This window comes from Lissotriton helveticus, chromosome 4_1 (assembly GCF_964261635.1).
Source record: "Lissotriton helveticus chromosome 4_1, aLisHel1.1, whole genome shotgun sequence".
NCBI lineage: Eukaryota > Metazoa > Chordata > Amphibia > Caudata > Salamandridae > Lissotriton > Lissotriton helveticus.
In genome coordinates this window covers 421,051,105-421,072,346 of record NC_136063.1, presented here as the reverse complement: position 1 = coordinate 421,072,346, position 21,242 = coordinate 421,051,105, and the positions used below count along the sequence as shown (strand labels likewise).

The 21,242-nt window shown below is 44.9% G+C and overlaps 1 protein-coding gene across 7 annotated transcripts in view; it reads left to right on the top strand.

The window, feature by feature from the left end:
- VPS13B (vacuolar protein sorting 13 homolog B) overlaps window positions 1-21,242 on the top strand; it is a 3,181,000-nt gene that overhangs the window by 997,773 nt on the left and 2,161,985 nt on the right. The window lies entirely within an intron of this gene.

The window sequence follows — 21,242 nt, the reverse complement described above, 5'->3', positions numbered from 1 at the left end:
TGACCTGCAGCTGCATGTACTGTGTATGTTTAAATGAAAACCTCAAGGCTTATCGCCCTACTCCTCATTTGTCGTCTTCGGTATACATTTTCAACAGGTTTGTACAGAGGCACACATCCACACCTTTAGAGACTTCAAAAGTTTATTTGAGATTTTTGTTCGGATAATGACAGAGTTGGATCGACAGCTCCGAGGTGGCAGAGTGATTTGAATAAGATGATCAGGTCTGGCTGTTGAGAAAGTTGGGATTTGGCAAAGGATCAAGCAGAGGTATCTTTATAAATCTTAGAAGGTTTGATAAATTGGTGTTCTTATATGCCAAAGCAGAACGATGGAAGAAGCAACAAATGCACCTATTCCTCTTAGTCATGGCGTTGACTAATATCTCTTTATTTTCCAATGCTAATCTTCCTGGACATTTTTTTTAAATGTGTCCTTTGCCACCAGTGGCAGGTCATGGTCTCGCATTATGGGCCTACCAAAATTGTGGATAGCGCCTTATGTGTCATCATAGTGTTAAAGAGAAGACACTTGTAGTCCATAGCCACTCAGCAACAAAAATCTAAAACACATCTCGGTCTTCTATTAATCCCGGGTTGAAGCCCTTAGTATAGTAAGCCTGAATTTCTAAGTTGATTCTTTTGCTGATATTTCCAGGAGAGGAAAATGGTCTGACAATTGAAGCGAACCGAACAGAGAGTAAGTATCTTTTCCTCTTTTTGCTTTATTCCCTCTGCTCCCTTTTTTGTCAGCTTTCAACATGATTTCAATTTGATTCCAATGTGCAAGGCAATGATGTCCTCATCTAAAACTACAGGGTTCAAACCATGCAGTGACTGTTGGAAACATATGTTGGTAACTGAACCACATGAGGTGCGCCTTTAGTGTCTGGGCTCTGGATATGACTTCAGGTCATATGAAGAATGGGCCCTCATGCACCCGATGGTAGTCTGAAACAATCATGGACCGCCAAACATTGAAAGAAGTCACAGACCTTGTGTAAGTCCTGCACTTGCTCCAAGTCAAGGGTGGGGACATGCTACCAAGGTCGATTCCAGGACTGATCTTTTTTTTAATCGAAATCATCTGGAAAAGTTTAAATGCAAGTCAAAAAGGAAACATAAGACGACAAAGCAGGACTTGACCCAGTGCAAATTGGTCTTGCCCCCAAAGCCCACTTTAGGATTCAATTCTACCATGGATCCTAATGTGGTCTAGGTTCTATGGGCTGTCAGCAACACCAAGTCAAGACTTTAAGTGCCTATTTTTGGCACTATTTAGGCTCCCTCTGGTGCGCCTTATGGCCCCAAGGATCCACAGGCATCTCCTGTAAATTTACCACCAGTGGATACACCTTCTGTGCCATCAGAACCTCTCAAGTATATCTCAGGTTCCCCACCGAGTCCGGTACCTCCTTCCATTCTGGCTCTGAGACATGCATGATCCCTCTTTTATTGATGCCCACACCGATGTTGCTGGTCCCGGAGGAGGATCTAGTGCTGATAATGATGTCAGATGCCGGGTCTGTTTTGACCTCGAACAAGGTTGCACTCCAACTCTGCTTCAGCACATCTGGTTCCTGTGCATACTGATTCTTACATTGTACCACCACTACTGTTGAGTCATCCTCAGAAGCTCCATAATCTGTTTGGTTCTGATTCAATGGTGATAATGGGGATGATTTACCTTCTCATTACTATGATGACCGTTTATCTATGGGCCTGCAAGAGACCAGTGGCCCTGATACAGGGTTGTGTTCCATGGTTGGTTTCGCTCCTTGGGTCCTCAACAGCTGAGAGTGCTTCCTTTGCTGTTGCAATTCTGTTTGTCCTGGACCTACAACTTCCTTCAGTGTAAATTAAAACAAATGGCCCTACAGAGGTTCTACAGCTTGGGCCTGCATCCTCTGAGCCCTTACTCCCATTCAACAAATCCTTAACTGATAATCTGATGGACACTTTGTCTAAGCCTTGCTCTTGCCTTCTGATGAACAGGCAGGTGGCCAGACACTACTGACTGAAGCCCAATTTTCTAACTAAGCATCCTGCTTGAAAGAGTTTGGTGATCTAGGTTTCCACCACCAGGATGAATCCCAGTTCATTTGGTACAACCCCTCCTAGAAGGGGAGTCAACGAGTATTGCAGCACTGGGGAATCTTACATTCTGTTTGGCCAGCCTAACCTTGAGGTTGGTTAATGTTATTTGCCTGTTGGGGCTCTACATGCATGTTTTCTGGGACATGACATGCAATGGAGACTTGCAAGCACCCCTTATGGATATGCTTTTTGATGATTTCCACCTATTTGGTGAAAAAGATGACTTCACCTTGGAACATTTTAAGGAGAGCCAGGTCAAGGTAAATTCCTTTGTCCTCTCAACGTGTTCACTGCCAGTAGTTTTTGTCTTTCCAGGGCTACTCCAGAAGGTTAGTGCATGGTCAGTGCCCGGATCCCCCACCCGCACAGCAGTCACCCCAGTCCTTTCGTGGCCTGATATGGGGTTCAGTCAGACATCGTGCAGGTCCCCAAAGGCACCGATCTTCTCAATCCCCCTTCCCTGCAGCATTAGCTTCCAAGACGCTTTAGTTTTTGGCACATGCTTTCGCCCAGGATGTCAGTCTATCACATCGGACAGATGGGTCTTCCAGATTGTCCAGCAGGGTTATGCCCTTCCATTCCTTTCTGATCCACCGCAGCTTCCCCTCACATTAGAGCATCTCTCAGAGGTGCACCTTTCCATCTCTCTGCAAGAAGTGTGAGCTTTACTTTCCTAAGGGGCCATCAAGGGGGTTCCAGATGCAGAGATAGGGATGAGTTGTTTCTCCTGCTATTTATTTGTGCTGTAGAAGGATAGAGGCCTCTGTCCCATTTTAGATCTTCGCCCTCTAAATGCCTTCTTTTAGAAGGGCAGATTCAGTATGTCCATGCTGGCCCAGGCTCTGTCTGCCCTGGATCTATGCGATTATATAGTGGTGTTGGACCTACAGGATGCGTTTTTTCATATAGATGTTCTGCAGTCCAACAGACATTGCCTGCGGTTCAAGGTAGGCCCAGCATTTTTAGATTTCCCTGCTCTCCTTCCCCCTTAGCTGTGCCCCTTTGATCACAAAATTGATTATTGTGGTCAACACCCATCTTCAGAGGTTGGGGTACACGTTTTCTCCTTCCTCAATAACTGAGTGTTGAAGATGGGCTTTCACTCATTCATGGACCACCTCCAGATGACAGCGAACATCCTGACATCGTTGAGGTTCTTAATCAAAGTGCCAAAGTCGCACCTGGCTCTTTTCAGAGGTTCCCTGAGCTCTCTTGAACACAATGCAGTTCAGGGCTTTCCCTCTGTTACAACGAGTCCAGGACATCCTGGTTATAATCTGGATGTTTCAGTCTTGGTTAGAGCAGTTCTGGGGCTTTTGGACCTGTGGCCTCTGAATCTGGTTTGTCCACTAAGCTATGTGGCATATGTGGGCTCTGCAGTGGAATCAGAAGTCTCACTGGGCTATGCACCGAGGAAATCTGTCAGATTCAATCCATGGTTTCGGAGACGGCATGAGATCTGCAGTGGTGGCTGTCTGCCCACAATTGAACCAGTGGCAAACCTCTCTTCATGCTCCACCCAGAATCGACAGTGATGACAGATGACAGAGGGTTAGGGAGGTCATTTGAGGGAATCTAGTCTGTAGCTGAAACCTGGCTCCTTGTCATTCTGTTGGAATTGCGGTCTGTTCGTCTTGCGTTGATGGCCATCCTGTGGTCCATCAAGAGGAGGCTGGTGCAGATTCTTAATGACAATACCACCGTGCTGTACTTAAATGAGCAGAGTGGAGTAGCGTTCTGTGCCTCTGAAGTTGTCTGGAGTATCAGGCCACTCCCTGATTGGGAGCCACCTGGCTGGATCTTTAAAATCCAGGGCGGATGAGCTCAGCCAGTGGCACTTTGTGGATCACAAATAGTGGTTGCACCCCTGGAGGCTTAGGCCATCCTCTGACAATAGGGAGAGCACTGGCTTCATTGTGTCTCCACTGTCGACAAGAGTGCAGTTATAAAACATTTGCACATTGGAGTTCCAAAGAAAGCTTTCTCTAGAACACTCAGTTCGAGGCATATGAGCTGCAGATCGTACACTTTGCATTAGATCGCCACCTGGTGTTTGGCTCGGATGATTGCAGGTTGTTGTCTTCTTGGAGAAGTCTTTGTAGTCACGATATAGGTGACTCCTCCCTTGGACAATACTGCGCATGGGCATCGGCTACATCCTTAGATTGTTTTTTTCTGCCACTGGGTTCGGATGAAAGTTTCTCCGCTCCGGCTAGAAAGACTTTTCCAGCAACTTCGAAGCGCAAAAACTTCCTACAACTAATATCGACATCGAATATAATACTTTCGATGCCATCAGCTCCATTCCGGTTCATCGACACGGGCCGTTGGGCCTATCGGTGCCGTGTGGCCTACACCTCATGGACAGAACTCCGTTCAAAAGATGCCCGGTATGTCGGGCAAAATTCCCGCATAGCGATCTCACGAGGTCTGCAACCTCTGTCTGTCACCAGATCACGACGAGTCGACCTGCATATCTTGTGCATCCTTACGATCTAAGAAGACCATCCGGGATCGGAGGGCCCGTCTACACGAGATGAGGAGAGCAGCCCCAGCACCAGAGAATATCTTCGATGATGAGGTTCCGCTCGTTCCTCGCCTGATCTCCAGATCATATCAGAGGCAGAAGACTTAGATGACTCGATTCCATCTAGTCGACCCGTGAGTACTCCTGCCCCTGCACCACACACACTGCCCAAGCCGAAGGCAAAGGTCAATACTCCGCCCAAGGGGCCCAGTCAAGACCGAATACTTCCTCCTAAAGCCCCGCCGTCGAGCCCGGCAACGAGGAAAACAACTACGCCTTCAGGTGCTTCGGCACCGAGCAAACCGCACGTGCCGATTTCACCACCTCCATCCGCACCGAAGCCCAAAGATCCTTCGACACCGAGGCCGAAAGACTTTTCGGCATCGAAACCTAAAGATCCTTCGGCACCGAAGCCTAAAGAGGTACCGAGACCAAAAACTGTACCCGTGCCGGCACCGAAAGAAGCTCCGGCTCCAAAGCCGTCGACTTCCAAACCTAGAGAAGGGAAGCCACAGTCCGACGCCACAAAGCCGACGAGACCAGCTTCCACTCCAAAAACTCACACTTCAGTGCCAAAACCCACAAGGCCTGATTCTATGGTTCCTAAGTCCTCGAACACGCCTACCAAGCCAAAAACAACGCCTTCGGCAACGTGAACTTTGCCACAGGAAGCTGTAACACCTCCCAAGGCAAAACACCCAAAACAACCTCTTTCTGAATCGAAAAGATCGACGCCGAAGAAGGTTGTAGAGGAAGAACAACTGTTTAAACCAGATCCTAAACAAAAGAAGATCTATATAAACCCACAGACTGGACATGTAGGTGCTATACCTCATAAAAAAAGGCCAGCAGAAACACCACTTACACCTGTGGTTCCTGCCAAAAAGAAGGACTGTGCAACTTCTCCTATGCATCCTCCCTCGCCTGCACCTTCTTCCTCTCCTGTCCCTCCTTACATATCACCTCAAATCTCTCCAGTCCTTTCTCCTGCATCATCACATTCACATCACACTGATGAGGAGTACGATTTAGGCGGTGGAGAGGATCCACAAGAACCACATGCATACCCAGACCCAGATACATATCCTATAGATGAAGATATCTATAATTTTCCACCACACAATGTGCCTGACATTCCTGATCCACAGTCATACCCGACAAAACCTTCCCCTCCAGAAGATAGCATTGGCTTTAATCACCTCTTAAACAGAGCTGCTATCTACCACAACGTCACAATGCATTCTGATGACATTGAGGAAGATTTTCTACTAGATACATTCGAGCCATCACACAGATCTACTCAAATTCTTCCCATGATTAAAGGAGTCATTAAGCATGCTCCGGAAATATTTAAAGACCCTGTACGCACTAGGGTATTAAATCCACGAATAGAAAAGAAATCTAGGCCTGCACCCTCTGATCCAACCTATATTAAAGGACATCCGCCACTAGACTCTTTAGTAGTGTCCAATGCAAGGAAAAGAGCGAATTCCCAGACTTCTGGGGAAACGCCCCCCACCTGACAAGGAATCCAAAGTTATTGATGCGTCAGGTAAAAGAATAGCGGCACAAGCTACAAATATATGGCGCATAGCAAATACTCAAGCCCTTCTCTCACGTTATGACAGAGCTCCTTACGATCAATTAGAGACACTACTACAACATCTCCCAGATCAGTATAAAGATCAGGCAACAGAGCTCATACAAGAAGGCAAATTAATTTCAAATGCCTCAATAAAATGTTCACTAGATGTCGCAGACACAGCATCTAGAGCTGTAAATACTAGTGTCATACTCGGAAGACATTCGTGGTTGCGCATTTCCGGGTTTAAACAATAGGTGCAAACCACAATTTTATACCAGCCTTTTAATCAAAACCAATTTTTTGGCCCAGAAGTAGACACTACACTGGAGAAAATGAACACAGACACTGCAAAGTCTATGGGAGCTTTACAGTCCACACAGGCTAGAGGTTCCTTTTGTCGCTCCTTTTATAGCGGAGGCTCCAAACAAACTGGAGCAGATACCACAGCATCTTTCAAGACGCAAGCACAAACATCCTCTAACAAAGGGTATTTTAGAGGAGGATACAGAGGCAATAATAACAAGGGAAGAGGTTGCCGTAACAACAACAATTGCTCCTCTTCCACACCTAAACAGTGACTTCCCTCTGCTTCCCCAACAGCATTCCACTCCTGTAGGGGGCAGATTAACAGAGTTCCTGCCTGTCTGGATCACAACAGACAGGTGGGTGAGACAGATTATCCAACATGGCTACTGCCTAGAACTCACAGCAACCCTCCCAAACATACCACCCAGGCAGCGTCCTATGTCTACAGATCACCTGACTCTGCTTCAACAAGAAGTTATAGCACTTCTACAAAAAGATGCTATTCAACTAGTTCCGTTAGAAGAACAAGGAACAGGGGTTTACTCGCTGTATTTTCTAATTCCCAAAAAGGACAGGACACTGAGACCAATTCTCGACCTCAGGCCCCCATTACATACAATCAGATCATTTTCATATGATCACTCTGCAACAAGTGCTCCCACTACTGCAACAAGGCGATTTCCTTTCAACACTAGACCTAAAGGACGCCTATTTTCACATTCCAATACATCCTGCTCACAGGAAGTACCTAAGATTTATAATACAAGGATAACACTATCAATTCAAAGTCCTTCCATTTGGTGTCACAACAGCACCACGGGTGTTCACAAAGTGATTAGCAGTAGTAGCAGCACATCTCAGAAGACAACAGATACATGTCTTCCCTTATCTCGACGATTGGCTCATAAAAGCTAAATCATTCCACCAATGTGTACAACATACAAATCAGACAATTCAAACGTTGCACAACTTAGGGTTCACAATCAACTACACAAAGTCGCACCTAGAGCCTTCGCACGTGCATCAGTATCTAGGAGCTACCATAAACACATCTACAGCTCTAGCGTATCCCAGTCCAGCCAGAATACAGAGCATTCAAGCCTAAGTCTCCACCTTTCAACACCAACAGTCTCTCCAAGCCAGAGTGTTCATGAGACTAATAGGCATGATGGCATCTTGCATCTTCATAGTACCACATTCAAGACTGCAAATGCGTCCATTACAAGAATGTCTAGCACAACAATGGAATCAGGCTCAAGGTCAGCACACAGACCTGGTGTTGGTAGACAGCCGTACGCATCGCTCTCTGCAATTGTGGAACACCAAGAACTTAACAAGAGGACGGCCGTTCCTCGAGCCTGTTCCACAAATAGTGCTCACAACAGACGCATCCCTCACAGGATGGGGAGCCCATCTCTTACACCGCACTACTCAAGGCCAATGGAACAACCAACACCAACAAAAACTGTTCCATATCAACCATCTAGAGCTGCTAGCAATATTCTTAGCACTCAAGACTTTTCAACTTCAAGTACAGAACAAAGCTGTCTTAATCAGGACGGACAATATGACAGCAATGTACTATATACAAAAACAGGGGGGGACACTCTCTACAACTGTCCCAGCTCGCACAGAACATTTGGAGATGGGCCATTCCTCAAAACATACATCTGTTAGCGGAACACCTTCCAGGAGTTCACAATCAGATAGCGGATCTGTTAAGTCGGCAGTCACAACAGATTCACGAATGGGAACTACATCCACAAGTGCTTCAACCATTCTTCCAACAGTGGGGGCATCCACACATAGACCTGTTTGCCACCCACGAAAATGCAATATGCCCAACCTTCGCCGCCAGGTTCCCACACCCACTGTCCAAAGGCAATGCGATGTGGATGAACTGGTCAGGCAGATTTGCGTACGCTTTTCCGCCTCTCCCCCTCATTCCACTAGTAGTGCGTAAGCTCAAACAACAATCTCTCAAGCTCATACTGGTAGCTCCCACATGGGCACGCCAACCGTGGTTCACCACACTACTAGATCTCTCTCTGGTTCCACATCAAAAGTTACGGCTCACACCCTCGCTGTTAACACAGAACCATGGAGAAATCAGACACCCAGACCCAAACCAACTAAATTTGGTGATCTGGCTCCTGAAGTCTTAGAGTTTGGTTATCTAAACCTACCACCAGACTGTATGAACATCATTAAAGAGGCTAGGAGACCCACTACTAGAGCGTGTTAAGCCGCTAAATGGAAAAGATTTGCAATATATTGCAACAATAATGACATTGATCCACTGGATGCTCCCATCCAAAATATCATCTGTTACCTTTTACATCTATAAAGGTCTAATTTGGCATACTCTTCCATACGTAACCACAATAGCCAGATAAATCTGGGCTGAGGGAACGGGAGGCACGGGGTACTGGTAGGCGGCAGCCTCCAACATGAACTGTGTACCACAATGAACCGCTACCAGTCTAAGTATTGCTAATGTAAGTGAAGTGTTATATTGTGAGTGCAGGCATCTCACAAAAAGTGAAGGACTGGTCTCACACTCCACCGGGTGTCATGCTTCATCATTGACCTGTCCTCGCCCTCTAAAAACTTGGTTTGATAGAGGGCGGGCATGCACCTGACGACAGGGATGCACTTCTAAACTAAGTGGGGGCCCAAAGAAAAATATATAGTGAGTTAAAAGGCCATTATGGGTGTTAGCTTAGTTTTAATGGTGCCGGCATCCATATGGTAGTTAAAATAAGGTGATCGGTGTCATGGGGATATTAGTGTCCCCCCACCGCTGTATGTGAGGTCAACATGTTTCTGCCTGCAGGCCCAGCTGGGTCCGGGGCATTCATCAGGACCTTAATATAACGGGCTCCGCTCTTACCACACTTTGGTGAGAGGGTTCCACTTGGTGGGGTGAAAAATAATCACACTCCACTATTTGCAATAATTAGGTCTTTGTAAATCTGAAAGACAAAAACAATTCAAACTTAATAGCACTGTCACTTTGACTAGCATACAAAGAAACAATTTTAGCCATAATCACCAAATTTCTAGCGTGAGTGGCTATTGGTGCAACAGTGAAGTGAGAAACAATCTGTGCACCAAAGTTGGAGGACCTTTTCCCCATTGCGCTTACCCTGTGATGAGGTCAAATATACCCCATAGGAGGGAGGGCAGATGGACCCTTTAGGTCCTGGAACTAAAAAAGGGGGGAGACGGGGAGAAAAGCAGAAAATTACAATATTAATGGCCCCTGGGGACCTGCCACAACAATCCATGTAGGCGTCTCTCTGTTGTAAAATAACTGTGTAACCTGTAAGGAAAAAACTCATTCATCTCCTCATTCATACTCTTACTGTCAAATGACGTGATCTCCGCCTCTATGCCTAGGACTGCATGCCTCCGCTCCTCGATGGTGAAATGAATTCGCTTGGGGTTCGTTTTTATAGTCTGCATGACCGGGGTTTAAGTGGTAGATTGGATAATAAGTGAGTGCTACTGCGAGGCAGCTGTGGGGGTTCCGGTGTCTTAGTTCCACCCATAGTATGTGCTAATCGGAGTGCCTGGCTGCCCAAATATGGAAACCGGAACTGTTTTATTGCGTCCGGATCGTGAGTGCGCCACCGGGTGAACGGCCGTGACGGAAGTGTCTCTGTTGTGCACATGCGCATATTCGGTAGAGGGTTTAGCGCATGTCCGAGTAGTTAGTGCCGAGCGTTTGTGATGAAACAAGCCCGGCTGGCGTGCGCATACTCTTCCATACGCCTACATCTTGCAGCAATTGTAGCCTATTTACAAAACAGGCAGCACCTATCTCTTTTTAGAGTACCTGCAATAAAAGCATTTATGGAAGGATTAAAAAGAATAATCCCACCCAGGTTGCCACCTTCTCCAGTATGGAACCTCAATATTGTCCTTACAAGACTCATGGGACCCCCTTTTGAGCCTTTACATAAATGTGAACTGCAGTTTCTAACATGGAAAACTGCTTTCCTTGTTGCCATCACCTCTCTCAGAAGAGTAAGTAAAATACAAGTGTTCACTGTACAAGAACCATTTTTTCAAATATATCCTAATAAAGTGGTTCTTAGGTCCAATCCAACATTTCTTCCAAAGTTTGTTACTCCTTTTCACCTAAACCAATCTGTAGAGTTACCTGTGTTTTTCCAAAACCCAGACTCTATAGCAGAAAGCGCCTTACACACATTAGATGTTAAAAGAGCTCTGCTATACTACATAGATAGAACTAAATCCTTTAGAAACACAAAACAATTGTTTGTATCTTTCTCTCCTCCACACAAAGGCAACCCTATCTCTGAAGGTGGGATTGCCAGGTGGATTGTAAGGTGTATACAAATATGCTATCAAAAAGCTAAACGTACATTAACAGTTCCTCCTAGAGCACATTCCACTCGCAAACTAGGAGCCTCTATGGCTTTCTTAGGAAATATACCATTAGAGGACATATGCAAGGCAGCAACATGGTCTACACCACACACCTTCACTAAACACTATTGTGTTGATGTGCAAGCCAAGCAGCAAGCTGCAATAGGCCAAGCTGTCATGAGAACACTATTTCAATTTGCTGATGGATTTATCCATGCTCTACAAGCGCTATACCTCTCCCCAATGGCAGCCATTCGAATTTCTGGAAAATAATCTGGGTACTACTCTATTAGCAGAGGGACTAGGCAAGGGTGCCCTTGCTCCCCTCTCCTATTCGCTTTATTCATCGAGCCCTTTTTAAGCATGATTGAAAATTGTCAGGCTATATCTCCAGCTATGGCCTCAGGGATGGATTGCAAGGCATTGGCATATGCTGACGATATTGTTATCCTAACGAATGATATTGCCTCCTCCTTTCCGGCTTTAGAGTCTCTGGGCAGTTCGGTGCTATCTCCTGGGTACAAACTTAACATTACAAAGACTCAAGTCTTTCAATCTGCCGGTATGTCCCCTGCACCTGTTCCAGTTGTCAGAGTAGCTACGTATTTAGGAGCGCAGATTTCTTCCGAAGTGGACCAGATCCCCAATTTAAACTATCTTCCTATAATCGATTCATTGCATACTAAGCTTGAGAGATTAGATCACTTGCATCTTTCTCTCTATGGGCGCTGTAACATCTTGAAAATTATTGTTTTACCTACATTTTTATATCTTTTCAGGTCTATTCCTCTTCTGATTCCCCAGATTACTTTGGCCAGAGCCGAAAGAATATGCCAACGGTTTTTGTGGGGATATCGTAGGGCAAGAAGAGCTGCCAAATGGACTCACCTACCTCTGGATCGAGGGGGGGGGGTCCGTTCCTAGTTTGTTATATTATTATTGGGAAGCTATGATCCAACATTTTGGCTCGCCTTTCGTGGGCGATCAAGTTGATATTCCTCTGAGTTGTTATCCATCCGTTTACGATATAGTACTTGGTGATGCTGCAAAGGGGGTCCTGACTCGTGTTTTGGAACCAAGCTATTTTAAGAAAATCAAATTTAAGACTTGCTGGACCCTGTTTTCTATCTGGCATAAAATCCGCTCCCGCTTTGCCATTCCAAAGCTCAATTATTATACCCCATTTACCGCCTCCGGTTTGTTACCATAAATCTTTCAGGATGGGATAATGCTCAAATGGAGGTCCCTAGGCCTGAAGGTAATATGTGATTTAGCCCAGGATGGCCAAATGGCTTCCTTCTCCTTTCTTAAGGAGAACTTTCAGCTCCATTCCAATCACTTTTTTCAATATCTGCAAGTAAGAAGCTTTTTGGACAAATATCTCTCTCGAAACACTAATATATATGTCAAGATCCCCCTTGTTGAATTGATAAAGAAAAAATCTAGAATAGGTGTCCTTTATCAATATATGTTATCCAAACTTCTGGATGATCTAGAAGCCCAGAATACAAAGCTAGCCGCTAAATTCGGTGTCCCAATAATTGATTTGACTCTTTCACTTCAGCTAGCTAGATCTGTTTTAGTCTCTGGTACTTTAAGAACCCAAAGTTATATGGCCTTGTTTAACCTCTATTATACTCCCGCTAAGATTGCAAGCTGGGGTGGTGCTAGAGGTTCTAGGGGGGGTTCTTGCTCTAGATGTAATTTATTCTCCGCAGATGCAGTTCACATGTTTTTTTATGTCCGGATCTGAATATATTTTTGAATGAAATTGACATTTTTTTTAATCAAGTACTTAAGATTCAGGTCCAGTTTACACCAGAGCTAATTATAACTGGGTATGAATACTCTACTGTTTTCGAAAGAACAAGATATACTCGCTCATTTCTGTTTATTGTAATGGCCATGATTAGACAATGCATAACATCACAGTGGTTAAGCCCTGAGGCCCCTACTTTTAGTCAATGGAAAGCCAGGATGCTTGCATGGCATAAATTAGAATCATCGGTCTATTTGTTGAGGGGGACGAGACGGCGTATACTTGCATCTAAGAACTGGGCCCCTTTTGAGGACTGGCTCTCGCATTGAAATGTATTAATCTTTATTTCTTTATTGTTGCATTTGACGGTTTTTCTTCTTACTTTATTTAGCTTATTTAGAATTGATAATGAACTGTCAAAACTTCTTTTTTTATTAATGTTTCTGCATTTACTCGATGTATCTACTTGTTTCCTTAAACTCTATGTTTTGTCTGTTTGCCTCCTATTAACTGCAAAATAAAAATAAAGTTAAAAAAAAAAAAGAAACACAAAACAATTGTTTGTATCTTTCTCTCCTCCACACAAAGGCAACCCTATCTCTAAAGGTGGGGGTGCCAGGTGGATTGTAAAGTGTATACAAATATGCTATCAAAAAGCTAAACGTACACAAACAGTACCTCCTACAGCACATTCTACTCGCAAACTAGGAACCTCCATGGCTTTCTTAGGAAATATACCATTAGAGGACATATGCAAGGCAGCAACATGGTCTACACCACACACCTTCACTAAACACTATTGTGTTGATGTGCAAGCCAAGCAGCAAGCTGCAATAGGCCAAGGTGTCCTGAGAACACTATTTCAAACTACTGCAACGGATACAAGCGACCACCGCTAGGGGAGACACTGCTGCACAATCAATGCAAAGTGTACGATCTGCAGCTCATATGCCTCGAACGGAAAATGCTACTTACCAGTATGCATCTGTTCTTGGCATGTAGAGCTGCAGAGTCGTACACGCCCTCCCGCCTCCCCTGGACTTGTATCCGTTCCAGTTCTCATCTTACTTAGATGCACATGCATGGACATCCTATTTTTCTCTTCACTTATACTAACTCCATCATTTCCCATCATGGAGAAAAACAATCTAATGATGGAGCCGATGCCCATGCGCAGTATAGTCCAAGGGAGGAGTCACCTATATCGTGACTACAAAGACTTCTCCAAGAAGACAACAACCTGCAATCATCCGATCCCAACACCAGGTGGCGATCTAATGCAAAGTGTACGACTCTACAGCTCTACATGCCAGGAACAGATGCATACTGGTAAGTAGCATTTTCCTTTCTATGTAGCCGATAGAGGCTTCTAGCCCCAGATTCCTTACCTAAGAATTAGAATTATCCCCAGGCAGACTGGATCCAGAAGTTTTTCATGAGCAGTACCCCTGCATGCCTGTAGGTGGCATTGTTTGGCTGCGTGTGGGGTCAGCTGTGTCGTCCATTCAGTGATGTTCCCTGTGCCTATATAGGTGCCACCCCAGAGCATTGATGTCCGTTCTTTTCCGCGCCAGTCAACCGGAGAAGAACTACCCCGATTAATTTTTTTACTGACTTTTTTCGCATCTTTTGTCGAAGATTTTTAAGACATTGTCTCCTGGTGTGGCAGGGATGTCTACTAGGAAGGCTGGTTTCAAGCCCTGTGGCACCTGTCACCAACAGATGTTGGTGGAGGACCTGCATCCCATCTGCCTTTGGTGTCTTGAGCATCAAGACCTGCATCGATTGTCGCATTGTGCACGCCACGGCCTTGAGGGAGTGATCGCTCAAGCTCCTTGCCAATCGATGTGCAGATTGCCGTGGTCATGGAGCAACCGCTCATCTTTAACTGGAGGGAATACATTGACAGTTTGCCCACTGAGGTGGGGCGGGTGAGACGGCTGTTCACCTGGTTGATCCGCAAGGACCAGCATAGTCATGCCACCACCCAAATTAGTAATAAGTGATAATGCCTACAAGGGATTTCATTTATAATTACTAATCAGATTTCAATTGAACTCGTAATTTGGGTGTTTTACTCTACCTTGTAGCTCAACCTGGAGTAAATCTAAACATCAGTGAAATTATTCAGATCTTGAATTTTCAGCTAAACACTTTTGAGAAACACGGTTATATCTTTTTTTCAAAAATATACAATTTTAATGTAATCAAAAGTCAGTACATTCAGAAACAATAAAACACCATGATGGAGGAAACATAAAAGAAACTACAAATCACGAGTGTGTACATCTAATCCAAATAAATATGTCAAGGGAAAATGTATCTTAAACAATAGATAACAATTCCTCAGGAGAAATCAATGCTAGGGAAATAGATATGACAGTTGACGTTTTGGTCTGTTGTGGTAGAATCATCCATCAGACCTTCTTCAGGACATATAGGTAATTGTTTAAAAGAGTCCCTAAATTTGAATACACTTTGTCAAAATAAGTCCAATAGATCAGATCAGAGCATGGACCTTACAAATAGGCTTCAACATTTGAAAAAATGTATTGTATTCGTTTTTTCACTGTTTGTTGACTGCAGTCGTTTTTAAGGAAAGCAATGAGTCTTGGAGACCATCAATACTTGAGGGACACGAAATTAAAATAATTAGTCGTGTCCAAAGTTTACTTTAAGGAAAGCATGCAGTCAATGTAGTGAGTGAGCTGCACACAGTCAATGTTTCGAGCGAGCTGCATAGTCCGTATAATTAAGCAAATTGTGAAAAAAGCAATATCTGACGCCGTCGCTGGTATCCGATCTACGCTTTGTAGGCCTTGACAGAGGTTGTATTCCAACTCTTGTTAATATTATTTTATGTAAGTCGTAGGGTGTGCCAGCCACTGTACTGGATTTTTTTTGTAATTAAGAAATGTTTTTTTTTTAAAGCTGTTAATAACGAAGTTGTTTTCTGCTGAGTGTTTCCAAGTGGCAGCAGATGGCTACCTAGAGCAAAGTTCGGCTTGTCTTTGGTATGGATTGGAAACGGAGATGGAAATCTACATTAGCCCGCCACTTACAATTTTATGTGGTGTTCAGCCCCCCTAGATTTCCTCCAACTGCATGGCTGATTCCATAGGCCTGCTGCATAGGAGTAGAAGAGTCCTAGGGAGCCATACACTGCCTGGCCTCACTTCCTCAGCCCTCCTTTTCTTGCGCTATCCTAAAAGCAATACATACATGATGTACTGCCACCCACTCCTACTTCCCCTCTGGCCATCCCTCCTGCCTTACTAAAACAAAAAAGGAAAGGAAAAAGTGCCTGGTCTCCCACCACCCTCTTGCATCACCTGTGCTGGAAAGCTTTCCTCACCCAAATGTTTTAAACCTATGTACCTGACGTTGAACCCCTGCCACCCCCATCTTGTTCATCGCAGGCCTGCCTCACTGCAAGTATTAAAAATATCTGGTGTCCTACCAAGTAAGATGGAAACATTTTACCATCCCGCTCTTAACCAATCAGTTTGAGAATGCTGAACAAGCACTATATTGACAGCAGTTCTTTCAAAGCTGATCTTGATGCTGAATGCATTTTCCTGCCGGCAGGGGTCTGATACACAATGATAAGTCTAGTAGATAAATAGTCCATATAAATAAACAGCGTGTACACAATACGCACACTAAGCCAGTCGCAAATAGTGAAAACAGTAACAACACTTCGCAATACAAATTATTCAGCTCGTTGCACTAAAAATAAACAGATTTGGCTCATGTTCACATTTAAGAATGTATTCAAAAAGTGTCCTATTGCGAGACAAGACTAGGTCAGATGCTTTCAAAGAGGACACTAGTGTGAATGGAACAGACTGTAACAAAAGGATTTTCAGAAATACGGTACCAAAAACATTTTCTAGCAGCTAAGAAGTCAGGACAAATGAGAAGCAAATTGAGGAGTGTGTGCTTTTTATTTTAACTACTTCTGCTCCTTCCATTATTTACATTGGCATCCCCTACATTTAACTTGGTTTGTTGTCAAGGGGAGCCCAGATCTAATTTTCAGTAACAGACCTCTAAAGCTAGAGTTGGGAATACGGGTCAAATGGGGGCTAACTCCAAACTGGTTTTATAGCACAAAAAGTACAAAATAGATTCTTTACCACATAATTTAAATCGTCGGTTGGTGATTTAAACCAATATTTTTCCCAAGTTTAGCGTTGTTGACTAGTATTTTGTATGTTAGAGAGGCCAAAGGAATAACAATTTCTTGTTTGACAAACAAATTATGCAAGGTTAAATCGATGCCCAGGTGCTATTACAAAACTTTGTAAAACAAGCACTTGCAACTGAAATCACATCACTGAGAAACAGACGAGTATGGAAACCTCTCGCCCAGATTACGGCCATTAAGTTGAGAGAACAAATCCCCAATTCTAATCAAAGTGACTCGTTAACAGGAAACTTCAGACGGGTAATTTATATCAATCCATCATAGCATGTTACATCAGCGAGATGTGGAGTGATGGATCACAATTGTATTCATGCCACACATTTGAGAATGGCATTGAGATTGAAACTTTCCGGTGCACTGCCCCTTGCACATTCCCACGCCGGGCTACTGGAATTATGTGATTCTGCGGCTGCATAATTTCCCCCATAATTATGGATTTGCTGCATATGCCACATAATTATTCATTGTATAATTCGCAGATTTTATTTAAAAAAAGCTGTGCCTGAAAAATATCAAAAGTTACTAAAAGCACAACAACAAGTGTTGCCGAGCAGTGGAAGGCCCTTCACAATGGTTGGGCACCTCTCAGTTGCATATTGATGTGTTTGTGTTAAACTGGTTCGAATGAGGTGACACTTTTGCCCTTACAGTGTTAAATGAGTTTAAAAAAATGAAGTAATACCACCACAGCATGCCACATAATTTAGTCAGCGCAGCCGCATAATTTGGTCCTTCACTGCTGCATAATTCGTGTGACCCTGGTCTAAAGGTGAATGGAAATAGAGAGTCTACTTCACGACAACTTCACTACATCGAGACTTCCACATCAAGTTGTAACTGTATTGTCTTGCTCGTGCCTCTTTGCAATTTGTGGGCATGTAGACAGTGGTAGCAGAAAATCACCCGTGTATCTGTTTTTTTCCCTCCCAAATGCATACAAAAATAATGATTTACATAATAAGTGGCACCATTGAGTAATATCAAGTTATCAGTGGTTGCCTCGTGGTCTCGGGTAGTATTTTTAAAAAGTGGAATGCATTAAGTTTCCCCTGGATGCATTTTTGACAGGCTGAAGTAAGTGAGGGTGTTCAGTAACTGAAGCCCACTCTGGCCACTGCAGTGTAAACACCCCATTCACCTCTCTGGTTACACGCCTCTGCCGTCCCCTCATACCGCACCACGCACTCTATCTGTAATTGTTGCCAATTTTCTATCATGTTCCCGCTGGGCTTCGGGGGCACAGAATCTTATCCTCTCGATGACAGAGCTCGCCTGAGTGATTTCATGCTCTTAGCATTTCAGTCCACGGGAATTAAGGCAAAATGTCCGTCCAGCTGAAGGGAGCTGCTATTTTTGTGACTGCGCGGCTGAGACTGTTATTGGAAGTAAATGAAGAGATGCAGGTGCTCTCCAGCGCCGGCCCGCTGGGAGGGTCTGATGGCCGCTGCTTGAAAAGAAAATGCACATGTTTCCCGAGTCCAGCAGCAGCTGCGAGACAAGGATTTATGTCGCTCTCAGAACTCGGGCCTTTCAGAATGCTACATTTAATCACACGCACAGAAAGCAGAGCAAATGTTAAAGATGTTGCATATAAAAGGCAGGGGGCTGATCTCTTTACCATACCGGCATGCTGTGGGAATATGGCAACAGAAGTGAACTTTCATCTTAATATGAGCAATTTGAAAAGGATTATGCGCTGTGCCAGAACCATGCCTTCGGAGAGCTTTTCATGTGCAGTGCAGAACATGTCTATTCCCTTCAGTGTTTCCATACCTGATTCATTCTCCTTTGTTGGGAGTTGATAACTTAACATGCACATTACAGTGCATGTATATTCCTCTTGGTGCGTCAATATCCGAGTCCTTCTCCTCTCTCCATCTTTTTTATTTCAGGAGAATTTTATTGAGCAATTTTTCAAAAAACAAACAACAGGGAGAAAGAGCCATCAGAGAATACAAGGATCCAGTTTAAGATATACAGTTCAAGTGCGTATCATCCTGGAGGGTTGATCGTGACCTGAGGGTCCAAGTTACAGAGCAAAATCCAGGGAACCGGTGAGAAATAAGTGCACACAACATATGAAGATTCAAGAAACCCAAAGACGGGCTCTTTCTTTAAGTGCTGTCGTAGTTCGAGTTGAGAACCCCGGGATCAATGAGAATTGTACATGAGCAAGACAGAGCATTTCTGATTGAGATTTCGAACTGCAGATTCTTTGCCTTTTGAGTATTTCCCAGGCGTCTGAAACTTTTGAGCAGTATGCCCCGGTAGGTGGTGTTGTGTGGCTCTTCACTGATGCCTTTACGCTCCCAAAATGATGTGCCGGGCCCATATAGGCACCACTCATGCATGCTGACATTAGTTCCTTTCTTTCCACGCCACCAGACATGGATCAGGAGCAACTTCTCATCTACTTGAGTCCGTTTTTTTAACAAAATTCTTTCAGTGAGCAAGGGAAATTTCACCTCCCAACTCGTCAGGTTTCAAGCCCCGTAAGGACTATTGCAAGCAAATGTCTGTGACAAATCATCACCAGACCTGCTTGTGGTGCCTGAGGTCAAGCCATAACTCCAAGGCCTGCAGTGTCTGCTCGTTCATGAACCCGAAGGTCATACGGGACTGTGAGGTGGAGCTCTACGTCACCAAGCATCACAAGAGCCCCGTATTGTGACTAGTCCAAGCCCAAAGGTTGGTCTCAGTCCCATTCCCGGTCTAGGAGTTACAGGAGTACAATCCCATGGTTGATTCCCTTTCCTGCAGATTTGGAGCACGAAGACAAAGTACAAGCACAAAAAATCCCAACTTGACTCACCCCTTTCCAGCACACTCGAACTCCTGAGTAGGCGCGCAGACAGTTCCATGCCTCTTGATGTCGCACCTCAAAGTCAATTGATGTTAAGCAAATCCCTTAGTTTCGGGGGCCGTCTGCGACAACGAGGCAGATCCAAGAGTTTTGTGAGACCTACAAGACACCGGTGGCCTCAGCACCTCTCCTGACTCTTGCCTCCTCACACCCCCAGGTCCTGCCACTGAAGAGGGAATGCTTCTTGTGCAGTGGCCTGCTGAGGGGGATCGAAGTTCTCAACTCTCAGCTCTCAACCTTAGAGGTCAAAATACAATAGTGATACAATTACAATTGCAATGTCTTGAGTGAAGGCAAACTACTACCGAGCCCTCTTTGGGATTCGATGGCACAAGTCCTCCGGGCTGTCCTGGAAAACCTCGGACTTGTCCTAAGCCCAGCTATACAGGATGGTCATGCTGTGGCCAAGTTTACAATTGGTTGTGGCTTGGGGACTACCAATTCCATTGGACGTGCCCTTGGCATTAGGGCCACGCCTAGCTGAGATCAACGTGTTTTTCAGACGATGGTGAATCGTCTCTCCTGGACACACCTTGTTTGGGTACAAGGCATATGCCACTCTATGAGTGCTTCAATGAGAGCAGGGCCACAGCACGCTCTATGGGCTTGTCGACCTCACCTTGCCAGCCACATCAGCCCTACCTTTCTTTTCACAGTTTCGGCAAAGGTACCCAATATTAGCAGCCAATAATGTCAGTAATGTGTCCAGCAGTTTCACGACTAGGGTCGCAGCATTCACTCAGGGAGCGTGCCACTCAGCACCCCCATCTCGCTATCCTCCCCCTCAACAGCCCAACTTGCCAAACTTCTGTATTGTGCCCTTAGTGGAGCACAGCCACTCAGTTTGAAACTGAATCTAACATTTCCTCCTGGGTTGGCAAACAATGACATCAGACAAGTTATGTTATGTTATGTTGTGTTTCTTTTGTATAGCGTGCGGCGACTCAAAAAGAGTATCCCGGCGCTTTCACAGCGAGACCTACTGGAGAGTAACACAACACAACGATAAAAACAGAGAGGAGATAAAATAAAAGGAGAAAAGAAAGGCCTATAAAGTAAACAACCAAGTCTTAAGACCTTTTCTAAAAGCCAACAGGCTCGAAGCGCCCCGAAGTGTCAGCGGCAAGGCGTTCCACAGCTGGGGGGCACGCAACCCAAAGGAGCGACCCCCGATGCGGGCTCTTTGGACGCGCGGCACCACAGCCAAAAACTGTGACTCCGATCTGAGCGACCGGGCCGGATGGTAAAAGGACAGTCTCCTTTGGAGGTACTTTGCGCCTCCAGAGTGCAGGGCCTTATAGGCCAAAGTCAAGGTCTGTAAAATAATACGCTTGCGGATAGGCAGCCAGTGTAGGGCCTTCAAGAGGCCCGCCACCCTTGCTCGCCTATTTAAGCCATAAATGGCTCTTGCCGCAGCGTTCTGCGTCACCTGGAGACGCTGTAGCAGATACTCCGGCAGGCCCAGGTAGAGGACGTTGGCGTAGTCCAACCTGGACCC